The 12,667-nt window shown below is 46.4% G+C and overlaps 1 long non-coding RNA gene across 1 annotated transcript; it reads right to left on the reverse strand.

The window, feature by feature from the left end:
* Nucleotides 1-551: 551 nt before the first annotated feature.
* Nucleotides 552-9,529, reverse strand: LOC116582976. The gene is made up of 2 exons (XR_004282573.1): nucleotides 7,729-9,529; nucleotides 552-652 (listed from the first exon to the last, which is right to left on the reverse strand). It is a non-coding gene; the product is annotated as an uncharacterized LOC116582976 (long non-coding RNA).
* Nucleotides 9,530-12,667: the final 3,138 nt, after the last annotated feature.

Raw genomic sequence — 12,667 nt, forward strand, 5'->3', positions numbered from 1 at the left:
TCCGAATCCAACGGCGGCAGTCACACCGTCCAGCCCTTAAAGTTCACGTGTGTCATGACATGCATGAGAGTGAGAAACACGGCACTGAGGAAAGGTCTGGCGGAATCCCGACTCAGGGATCCCAACTCCAGCGGCAGAAGGAACGAGCCTGTGTCCCCTCAATGTCCCGCATCCCTGCCCTTCCGAATGCCCCGCACCCAGTGCAACCGGGGACCCGGACAGTAGGCGTCGTCCTGCCATGGTTTAGAACGGACAAGTGTTTGCAGATCTCGGGATTCTCAGACCGTCCTGCCATCCGGCGGGGGGGACGCTTCTCAGACTGTGCTGATAAAGAAGTCAGATGAAACAGAACACAACGGGCCTCCCCCAACCCTAAAAACACAACAAACACATAAATGACCCGAAAGGAAGCAGTCCATGGTCAGGATTCAGTAAAAACACCAGCAGAAAAGCCTTCAAGGCGACCTTCAAGTTCCCATCTTCTCAATGTCCATTGACAGGAGTAACTCGAGACGTCAATGATGTACCCAAAAATATTTTCTAATTATGTATTTTTTTTTTAACACGTCATTTCAGAAAGATGGAAACAAAGACCATTTTCAAGTTGAGACAACGTTCCGACGCCCAGGATGGAAAATCTGATGACTGCAACCTGTCAAGGTCGTCGGAAGAAAGGAGACGGGTCAGCAACAAGATGTCAATGTAATAATACGGACGTGTTTAAAAATGTGTATAGAAGTTTGCATTTAAAAAAAAAAAATAGGCATCTGCAGCGAGACCGCTTCCCGCCTTTCTCTCTGCCCCTTCTCCCTGATCATGCTCTCGCTCCCTCTCTCTCAAACAAATAAAATCTTTTAAGAAAAAAACATTTCCGAGAATGAGTCCGCGACCTCGCGAATTCAAGACAGAGACTGCACCCGCGATTTAGAAAAGGTTAATAATAAAACAAAAGCTTTGTCCTAGGGAATGCAAATTCGCAGCCAAAGGCTCCACAAACAAAACAGAACGATCCACTATTGTTGTTTTGTTTTTTTTTCTTAAGATTTTTTTTTTTTTAATTTATTCGGCACAGAGAGCACAGGAGCAGGGGGCGCAGAAGGCAGAGGGAGAGGGAGAGGGAGAGGGAGAAGTAGGCTTCTCACTGCAGGACTCGATCCCAGGACCTTGGAGTCATGACCTGAGCTGAAGGCAGAGGCTTAACCCACTGAGCCACCCAGATGCCCCTGCATTTTTTTTTTAAGCACAAAATGCAAATATAAATTGCCGTTACGGAGCCAAAATCCATGAAATCGAGGTGCTTCCATTTTTAGCTTCGTCCGTAGGCAAAGATTCAGTTTTCCGCTGCAGTGTTTTGTACAAGTTCTTACCTTCTCTGTGTCCATTTTGTACTCGTGGGGAAAAGCAGGTTAATGAGGCCATGTTTAGGGCATAAATAATAAGTAAATCTGGAATAAAACCTGCTTATCTAGGGGCTTCTGGGGGGGCTCAGTCGGTGAAGCGTGTGCCTTTGGCTCAGGTCATGATCTCAGGGTCCCGAGATCGAGTTCACAGTGCCCCGTCCAGCGGGCTTCTGGCTCAGCGGAGAGCCTGCTTCTCCCTCTCCTGCTGTCCCTCCCCATGACTCATGCATTCCTTCTCTCAAATAAATAAATAAAATGAAAAACAAAAAAAGTTAACCTCATTCTTTGTGTGCCATCGTATTCAAGAACCTGGAACTCGGTATGGATTTGTTCACAACATAAATGCAAGTCGGGGGCAAATATTTTTTTAAGATCTTATAAGCAGTTTCCCTGCCCCTGATGTCTTGGCCGCGTTCTCGGGACTGGACTGTTGGACACATATTGGTATTAGCCTAGCGACCCAGTTTTATTTTGTTAGAATGGCCGAATCCTCGCAGCGTGAAGGTTTCCATACCTGCAACAGATTGAAAATGCGTAATTTCACAAAGAAACGGTGCGTGTGAACTTCCCAAAAGTTATGACTTCCACTAGCTTCCAACAGCGGACTGTGCAGGATATGGACGTGTGAGTGTATACATCACACATGTGTGCAAATGTATTCGCATAAACCCGTTCCGTGCACGTACGAATGCCTGCCTACGTGAGTGCAGAAAATACAGTGAATGCAGGAGATAAAGTAACTAAAGAGAGATCCTGTATTGCACAATACTATAAATTATTATATTATATATATTAATATGTCATGTATACGATACTGTAAAGATATTATTCATAATATAAATCCATATATACACATATGCATATATATACAATGTTACAAAATATATGTCTGTCAGGAGTGCCTGGAGGGCTTAGTCAGTACAGCATGGGAGTCTTAACCTCAGATTTGCAAATTTGAGCCCCACACTGGACGTAGAGATGACTTAAAAATAAAAAAACTTTAAGGAGTGCCTGGGTGGCTCAGTCTGTTAAAGCCTGTGCCTTTGGCTCGGGTCATGATCTCAGGGTCCTGGGATCAAGTCCCACATCGGGCTCTCTGCTCCGCGGGGAGCCTGCTTCTCCCTCTGCATCTGCCTCTGTTCCTCCCCGCACTCATGCTCTCTCTCAAATAAATAAAATTTTTAAACAGGTATTTACATATCGACACCAGGAAATCGGCAATATGCACGTAGAAGACTCATCATTAGTATCTTTATAAATGCCACACAGGTACTATCACCTGCCTCACTGGTTCCTCTGTAAATCCAGACCCGTGGTCTCAAGACAATGACGCCGAGCACTCTGTCCCTCGCTTGATTCCAAAGCTTGACGGTGAGGGCTGGTGCCTGGACTCCAGACCCCCACCAGGCAGCTCGACACAGGAGGAGAGAACGTTTGGGGGCGGTGACGTAATATTTCGGCCCATAACCTATAAGGACTTCCCCTCTTGAACCACCACGGCTGGGGGTCGGGGTTGGGAGCAGACCACAAAGGATCGACTCTGTATTCACAATTACATTAACGTGTCTACTTTACGTGGCAGATTGTCCATTCGACACATTTCTACGTGACCTGGAATCAGTCTGGCCCAGGGCACCCTGAGAACGTCCCCCATCACCAGGGATAACTAGTTCGACACCAAAGACCGGTCCGTTTACCAACTTTCGTGTAAACAAGGAGTCACATTAGTATCGAAAACCTGTAACACTTGCATGTTTACGATTTTTTCTGCCTAGATTTACGACTCCATCGCACCCACACGGACAAAGAAATCTATGGTCACTTAAAAGGATCACAGTAAAAGCTCACGGTCACTTAGGTGTCAACGACTTCTTGACACATGTGCGTTGACATTTTAAGACTCAAGAATTTCACTTCAATGAGTCTTTAATGCTACGGGCCGCTGTATTGCCCCAAAACTGAATTACAAGGTAACTTTATAGTATCTCATTAATTCGTCATTGGAAAAATGTATTAAATTCTCATTGTGTCTTTAAGTTTGATTAGATAATATAACCCAATTTCCCAGCAAATAGGAGCTAATTGCCTTAAGGAATTATCCCAATATGTGAAACACTGTCAGATTTCAGGATGCCACCTTTTATCGACATTAAGGTTTCTACTTGTTTGTTCGTGAAAAGGATCCTCAGGTCTCTTTTGACCTTCAAAAATATTCAAGGGACGCTCTGAACCCTTCCCATCTCATTTTGTTTGTTTCCTCTTTATAGACGTCGGCAATGCCGAATTTATATGGTAGGAATTAACCACCGGCTTGCATGTACGTCTCTTCTAGTCACTCAACACGAGGACAGCCCTAGGCCACCAAAAGGAGGTCGCGGTAATTTTTACAGATGAATTAACGGGACGTTCTTCCGACACACGTATTGTGAGCATCAGTGGAGGAGATGGAGATTCCAAAAGGGAACGGCGTTGTTTTCGGTTCCAGAGCTCCAGAGTGGAACGGAACAGTGTCGTGAAAAAGAAATCAGAATGGGAAGGTCTAGGATGATTGTTAACCTGTGTGTCTCTGTCACACACCTTGCATCGTTCATACAAATAACGATCGGTCCTTCGCAATATATCATGTTGAGTATACGTCGGCAAGCACATGAGACTTTAGTCATATTTATGGAGAAAGAGCTCCACATCGAACCTTGCTCCCTCCCGAGTTTCAAACAGGAGCCCATTCTGCACAGAGCATGCAAAAAAAAAGGAAAAAATCTGGAAAATCATGCACTCTCCGGAAATACCCAGAAAGAGGTTTCAGAAGAAATAATTCACTGCTTTGAAAATAAGCACGTTTCATGGGGTTTGGGCTGGTTTTGCTGAAATTCTTTCCTGACCCTCACCCCTACCCAGAAATTTCAGGGAAGTAAGGAAATGATATCATAAGATCTCGGGAGTTATGGGGTTTGCATCAGGCACGCCTGTTGTGCAGATGATTTATCAGAATTTAACACAGAGAGAGAAGCTTATCTCTGGGATTTCGTTCGCCGGCACTGCCTCCAAGGAAATTCGCTTTTTCCGATGACTTACCCTAAGACAGGGTCTGCTCCCACGTTCTGAGACACTGGCGTGTGTTACGTAACCATTTTTGGTTTTCTCTGAGATTTCTAGATACTTCTCCTTGGACTCCCACATAAGATGGTCTTTCTCTGGCCACCTCTCAAAGCTCCCTGTTCTTCATAGACGCTAAGGGGTCCCCAGTCCCATCATACCCAAACCCAACCTCACCGGGAAGGGGCGTTCCGTCATTTCAAGTCTCATCCAGACACTGGGGCCTTTTCTTTGTAGGAACCGCACAACCACACACCACATAATGCTCTCCTTGAACTGAGTCTTGCATATTGAACGGATTTGCATCTTGTAGAGCGAGACCGCTGGAAGTTGGGTCTCACAATTTCTCTCTTCTTCATAAGAGTTTCTACCACACGGATTTTTTTTTTTTTTTTATATGTGACCGGTTGCATTGGTTTTGTCTCCTTTTTGTTCTTTGAAAGCATTTCTCTGGTTTATTTTAATATGTTTTTCTTCTGAGTCGTGTCTCCTAACCCGTTTTTCCTCTTCTGGAGCCTCCTCCTTTTGATCATCTTTATGTCTGGGTAGGAGTGAGGGTCAGGAAAGAATTTCAGCAGAACCAGCCCAAACCCCATGAAATGTCATCTTTATGGTCCTGATTCATTTCTTTATTGTTCTCCCTTTTTCCTCCTTTAATTTTATTTGCTTTGCTAACACACTGAGTGTCTTGGGGCTCACTCAGAAGTCTATGCACTTTGCACCTCTCAATTCATTAAGGGGAAAAAGGAAACACCACCCCCCTTATAAAAAGTGAAGAAATTAGATTTTGATCACATGAAACTCCCATTTTAAATGTTTTTCACATAATTATTTGCATAATGGTATTTCTCTTTGGAGATAAATAAATTCCTTACTGTAAAGACATGATTATCAAGATTTGGTTTTTGTGGACTTTTATCCTTTTACAATCTAGATGTTTACTGACTGTGATATTAGCGCATTACTGGAATAATAAAATATAGTGAAGTTAAGGTTAGTGTTTTATTTAAATTTATTAATAATTAACTATTATATTAATATTATTAATTAATAATTTAAAGGGAAATCAGTTCAAATTATTTGGGTTCTCAGGAAAAAAACTAAGGAACAATTTGCATAAATGAGAAGGTTACATGAATATTTGACATTAGGAACAGATGAAGGCCAAGAACCATTTATAAAACAGACTTACTAAATACCTGATTTTCACAAGAAGGATTTGGATTAAAGATATTACAGCAAATATATTTTCTCTGTAACACCTACCCAATATTTTAAAATGTAAAGAAAATGTTGATGTCCAATTTTGAGTTGATTCTTATCAACTATGAAGCAAGTATATGAAATAAACTCTTATGTAAACTGTATTTCTATGTGACTTGTGGGTTCACTCCAAGAAACAGACAGCCTGGGGCGCCTGGGTGGCTCAGTGGGTTAAGCCTCTGTCTTCGGCTCAGGTCATGATCTCAGGGTCCTGGGATCGAGTCCCGCATCGGGCTCTCTGCTCAGCAGGGAGCCTGCTTCCTCCCCTCTCTCTGCCTGCCTCTCCGCCTACTTGTGATGTCTGTCTGTCAAATAAATAAATAAAATCTTAAAAAAAAATAAAATATAAAAAGAAACAGACACCCTACACACAAATACGTCATATATGGAAAGAAGCAAAAACCTTAAAGGATAAGTAGTACCAGGTTTTCCCTAGCCACCGGAATTTCTCTTGTTCAATATATAAACCTAACCAAAGTTTTAAGAAAACCGAATTCATTAACGATTTTCAAAATGATTCCAAATACAGCATTTCCCCCCAAATATTTCAGGGTAATGAGTAGAACTCCCTTTTGCCCAATTCCAACAAAACCGAGGGGGACTCCCTGGGAGAAAGCAGCAGGTCTGCGTTAAAAACAGATGCACTGCAGGGGGACCCCGGGGGGCTCAGTTATACAAACACTTTTGACTTCGGCTCCTCTCATGATCTCAGGGTCGTGAGACAGAGTCCCACGTTGGGTCCTGGACTCAAAGGGGAGTTTGCTCCGGATTTTCTGTCTTTCTCTCTCTGTGTCACCCACTACCCAACCCACAGGTCATGCACCTTTGTAAAATAAGTAAGTCTTAGGAACTCAGATGCATTGGTATCTCTGATTACTGCTGATCAACTAAAGAAAGGACACACTATTTGGCACCACCTGAGGTCCCTTTAGGGGGAAGCTGCCAGGTCACTCTCTTCTGCCCAAGGGCATTGTTCACGAAAGCACGGGTTTTCGGGGGTTTATATAAAGGGCTTCACGGATTGTGAGGAGTTGGTAGACGCTGGCTGAACCCGAGGTCAGCGTCCCCCACGTCCAGAACCATTCAGCTCATTTCTCAAGACTCTGGTTTCTCTGCTCTCCTTTGCACGGCGTTCCCTGACCAGAATGTAACTGTTTACATCACTCACTGTTTGTCAAACACTATTCCCGGAACGCTAGCGGGCTGGTTTTCTTTTGGGGGGACGGCTCCCCACAGGGTCATGGCTTCATGAGGACAGAAAGCACGAAGGACGGAGACCATCCTTGGTGCAGGAATCCCAACTTCAGAGGCCACAACGAGGAACCACGAGGCGTGAACCTCAGCACGCCCGCCCGCACACACCAACACCGGCCGGTGTGGCCACCAGCACGGAACTCGGTCACTCCTTCCCATATTCCCAAACGGCAAGAACCGCCCAAATCCTCAAGGCAAATGAAAACGCAGCAGATGCATATAAAGTCCACTTTATCCGCTACCTTGAGAAGCCACTGAATCCTACTGGGGAAACACGGCTAACGAACCAAAGCCATTCCTTACTACCACCACGCCTACCACCGTAGAGACGCCGGTTGGAATCACACGCAGAAGCACACGTGGTCGAGAATCAGGTTCGCAACCCAGAGCCAACACAGTCCGCCGTTGGAGCATGAAGACAGACAATGAGCCGCAGAAGGTGGCCACACAGTCAAGGAAAGTCAACGCTTCCCTGTGTCCTTGGCCTGAAAAGCAGCCACGACCAATCCACACCCACACTCCCTCCTTCTCGCTTCCTCTGCCCGGCTCTCCCCTGCGTTTTCCAGGTGCCCCTCTTTTACACCGTCCTCATGAGCCCACAACTGTGCTTTCGGATCAGAAACCATTTGAAAGGACGGGGTAGGCTCTCATCCTGCCCAGGATCAAGGTTCCTGCTGCATACGGGGTGTGTCATGGAGGCATTTCGTACACTTACCCCGGGTACCGTGTCGCCGCTGTTGCGCCGTCGGACGTCATAATATTCCCATGACTTCGACACTCGTGACCTCAGCCTGGACCGCGTGCCAGGGATCCGTGGTCAAACGGGTCACGGTCCCATCTGTATGGGAGGAGAAAACGTGGGGTGAAGGAAACATGACGTGCCTGGTGAAAATCACGGGCTGGTGGGACTGGTGAGGCATTCAGGACGTCCTGTGGAAGGAGTAGGGAGAGATCTGGTGGTGAGGACGGCGTTGGTGGGAATAAATAGGCTACTGTGGGGTTGTTTGCCATAGTTTCAGACAAAGGAATGCTACTTGGGCAATATGGGAGTCGTGCATCTTGGGATAAGGAGAGAGAATCGGACGGTATTTGGATGGTCGACCCAACAGTGATGAGCGCAGAAGTGCAGAAACTTTGTTTGTTTGTTTGTTTGTTTGCTTTTGTTTTTGTTTTTGCTTTTTAATTTGGCAGAGAGCACAAGCAGGGGGAGCAGCAGGCAGACCCACAGGGAGGAGGAAACTCATCCCAACACGGGACTCATCCCAGGACCCTGAGATCACGACGCACGCCGGAGTCAGATGCTTCTGCAATGGAGTCCCCCCCACCCCAGCTGCCCCACGGACCGCGAAGTCCTGTTTTGACTCAGGGAACATGGAGGCTAACAGGGCCACCCTGTGGGACGCAGAAGCCTAGAAAGGACCACGGTGGGGCTGGATACGTTTTATTCCGGAAGTCTGTTCGAGGGCCAACTAAGACAGGGGATGATTGAATTCCGTGTCTTAGGGATCGTGCTGCTTGTCCCCTATCCTGTTCCTTCCCTAAGGTAGCATCTTGGGAGTTTTACAGAAAGTAGCATTACGGTAAGGATTTTCTTGACTACCACGGGACGTTGTCATTGCTCAGTCCCTTAGAAAATGCGAGACTTGAGGGATAACTGGGTAGCTTGGTCAGTGAAGCCTCTGTCTTTGGCTCGGTCCTAACTCCAGGGTCCTGGGATCGAGTCCCACGTCCAGCTCTCTGCTCAGCGGGAAGTCTGCTTCTGCTTCTCCTTCTGGCCCTGCCCAACATTTGTGAGCGATCTGTCCAATAAATAAATGTTAAAAAAAAAAAAAAAAGAAATGGGAGAATTGTGTCCTTCCTCATTTGGCTTTGGGGCTTAGGTCTGTCCAGGAACGCACCTGCGGTGGGAGTTTCCTTGCGTCCTGATTTTTACGCTTTGGGGTCTTAGAAACAACGTTTAGGAAGTTAAACGAGGCTTTCCTCCTGCAACTCACTCTCCGTCTTTTAAACACGGAACTGTCCCAGCCTTCGAGAGAAATTTATAGCTTTTTTTGGAGTGTGAATGATTTTTTTCCATTCATGTTTCCTTAACTCCGCAGATAAGAATAAAGAAGCCCTTTTCAAGTTAAATCCTAAAGCTCATCTGTTACCGCACGTAATAGCATGAAATTAAAATGTTCTCTTCCTTTTTTTTTTTTTTTTTTTATTTGGAAATAGCCTGGCTTTTTGAATTATTCTCCACATCCACTATTTTAGGATCGCATTGACTGCCTCTCCGGCCCGGCCATCCTGGCTGCAGGCAGACATCAAGTTTTGCTCCCGGCCTTTCGCAGGGAACCTTCTCCCTTTGTCACACTTTCCCTGGGAAACATGAGCAAATGAAACTTTAGTGCTCAGTGGTTAAGGTGACCTTAACGATGATCACAGCATAAAACTTCCCACCTGACTCGGTGGAGTTCGGAGTTCACCTTCAGCAACCCTGAAACTGCACGCCTGCACCCGAAATAATTTTTTTTTTTTTTGCAAAAATTGAAAAAAAAAAAAAAAAGATAAAGATAAAATATTGGGCGCCTGGGTGGCTCAGTGGGTTAAGCCTCTGCCTTCAGCTCCGGTCATGAGCTCAGGCTGATTCCTGCAGCAAACGTGCACTTTGGGGAGCAGCAGTCATAAAGCGAAGGGTGCACTGCCGGACTGGACGCTCAGGGCAGGGGTGAGGGGAGGCTGTCCTTCACAGAGCTGCCCGCAGGTACAGGTGGTGCAGCTCAGCAGGACAGACGAGCTGGGGCGCAGGGTTCTCAGATGCTCTGAGGTCAGCAGAGCATGCATGGAGGCTGTTCCCGCGGGGGAAGGTTCTAGAAGCAGGGGTAAAGGTGCGGGTTCACCCCTGGCCGCTGCAGGTCCCGACGGCTGCAGCCCGGGCTTCTCGCAGGGGCAGGTGGTGCCTCCCAGCAGCAGAGGCGAGCTGGGGCGCAGGCTTCTGAGGGGTCCCCAGGCTGGCAGAGCTGAGCAGCCGCATGCCTGGAGTCTGTTCCCGCGGGGGAAGGTGCCAGAAGCAGGGGTGACGGTGTGAGGACACACCTGGCCACTGCAGCCGGGGCTTCTCGCAGGGACAGGTGATGCCTCCCAGCAGCAGAGGGGAGCTGGGGCTCAGGCTTCTGAGGGGTCCCCAGGCTGGCAGAGCTGAGCAGCCGCGTGCATGGAGGCTGTTCCCGCGCGGGAAGGTTCCAGAAGCAGGGGTGAAGCTGTGGGTTCACACCTGGCCACTGCAGGTCCCGGCGGCTGCAACCAGGAGTCCTCGTCCGGGGGCCTTGGGCTGGCTACGAGCTGGTCCTGCAGCCCGGGTTCCGGGAAGGCTCCAGCGCGGCAGCCCCGGCGCGCTCACACCTGCCCCTGCCTTGCAGGTGTGGCCGGCTTTGCCTCTGCGCGGGGCCTGTCCCCGGCTGGGCTGCTGTGCAGGGCTGTGTGTGTCCCCGGGGCCTCGGGAGTCCATCAGGAAGCGGACTGGCTTCGCAGGGGCTGCCCGACCGAGCTGCGGCCTCCAACACAGCGCAGCCAGCGCGGCGGAGCTGCGCACCTGGACGCCAGGCGGTCTTATGCCCTGGGGATGATGCTCCTTTCGTGGTTCAACCTGTCCATCACCTTCCTTAAAGGGCCAGCTGCATGATTTTTTCCCCCTCCAGGCATTTTCTGTATTTTTTTTTTTTTTTTTGCCTTCCAAGATTTTACTTAAATGTGATTTTGTTAACACAGAGTGTAGGTAGAATTATTTTTTTTGTATTTAAATTCACTTCCCTGCGCTTTGTTTTTTTATTTCCTTCCAATATTTGACTTATATGTAATTTTGTTAACACAGAGTGTAGTATGAGTTTCAAAGGAAGATCTTTTTAAATTTAAATTCACTTCCCTGCATTTTATTTTTTTTCCTTCCAAGATTTTACTTATATGTAATTTTGTCAACACAGAGTGTAGTATGAGTTTCAAAGGTAGACTTTTTTTAAAATTTTTTTTTAATTTTTTTTAAATAAACATATATTTTTATCCCCAGGGGTACAGGTCTGTGAATCACCAGGTTTACACACTTCACAGCACTCACTCACTTCCCTGCATTTTCTGTTTTTTTTTCTTCCAAAATTTTACTTAAATGTAATTTTGTCAACACAGAGTGTACTATGAGTTTCAGAGGTAGAATTTTTTTTTTTAATTTAAATTCACTTCCTTGCATTTTGTTTATTTTTTTTTTCCTTCCAAGATTTCACTTAAATGTAATTTTAACACAAAGTGTAGTATGACTTTCAGAGGTAATTTTTTTTTTTTAATTTAAATTCAGTTCACCAGCAGACATTATTAGCTGATGCATTACTTGCCTATGACACCCAGGGCTCACTCTGGGCCGTGCCCTCCTGAACGCCCATCCCCCAGTTACCCCCCTCCCACGACCCACCTCCCCTCCAGCAACCCTCCGTTTCCCAGACTTGACAGTCTCTTATGGTTTGTGTCCATCTCTCCTTTCCTCTTGATTCATTCTTCCTTTCCCCCATATTCATCCGTTTTGTTTCTTAAATTCCATGTATAAGTGAAATCATATGTTTATCTTCCTCTGCCTTCTTTCCCTTAACACCAGACCCTCTCTTTCTAGCTACCTCCTTGCAAATGGCGCGCTTCATCCTTTTTGATGGTTGAGTAATATTCCATTGTATAGAAGAACTGCATCTTCTTGATCCATTCCTCTGTTGATGGACATCTAGGTTCTTCCCATCATTTGGCTATTGTGGATGTTGCTCCTATAAACATTCAGGTACACTGGCCCCTTTGGATCAGCACATCAGTATCGTTAGGGTAAATACCCAGTAGTACCATTGCTGGGTCATTGGTAGCTCTATTTTTAACGTTTTTTAGGAATCTCCACACTGATTTCCAGAGTGGTTGCACCAGCTTGCATTCCCACCAACAGCGTAGGAGGGTTCCCCTTGCTCCGCATCCCGGCCAACTTTCGTCTTCTGTATTTTGTAGCAATATTGAAGCTGCAGATCGCTGGAAATACTAAATGGTATAGGGTGCTCATGGAAGTCATCCATGAAATTCATTGGTGTTCTGTATCTTGGACTTGTAGGGCTGAGCCTGTCAAGATGGAAATCAGCAGCCCCGCGATCGCAAGGAGCAGGTGTGTTGCAATCTATTAAGAAGGAGAATGAAGACACAAGCAGTTAGAAGGTGTTAATTACTATAAAAAAGAGAAGTAGACATGTTGTCAATAAAGGAAGGTGGCATTGGCTTGGGCTCATGTGGGAATGTTTACCAGAAGAGGTGTTGAAGAACAGCCTGATTCTCAGCGACAGGGATGACTCCGTCAGTGGAAAATTGCAAAAAGAACCTTCCAGGCACTGACGACATCTGCTACAAATTCACAGCTGTGCTAGGTGGTAAGAGCCAGGCATCAGGAGGCATTATTATTTTTTTTCAGGCGCTGATGAGGAAGCACTTTATGTGCTAATAATTACAAATGTGTTCCTTCATCAACAGAGAAACGTGGTCTGTTTTCCACAAGGCTCAGAGCATGTGTGTGGCGAGCTCTAGCAGATTGGGACCAGTTGGTCCAGAAAGGTAGACACACGCATTGGTTGACTCTAAGTTTTCGTCGAGGCAAGGGTTAACAG

This window comes from Mustela erminea, chromosome X (assembly GCF_009829155.1).
Source record: "Mustela erminea isolate mMusErm1 chromosome X, mMusErm1.Pri, whole genome shotgun sequence".
Lineage (NCBI taxonomy): Eukaryota > Metazoa > Chordata > Mammalia > Carnivora > Mustelidae > Mustela > Mustela erminea.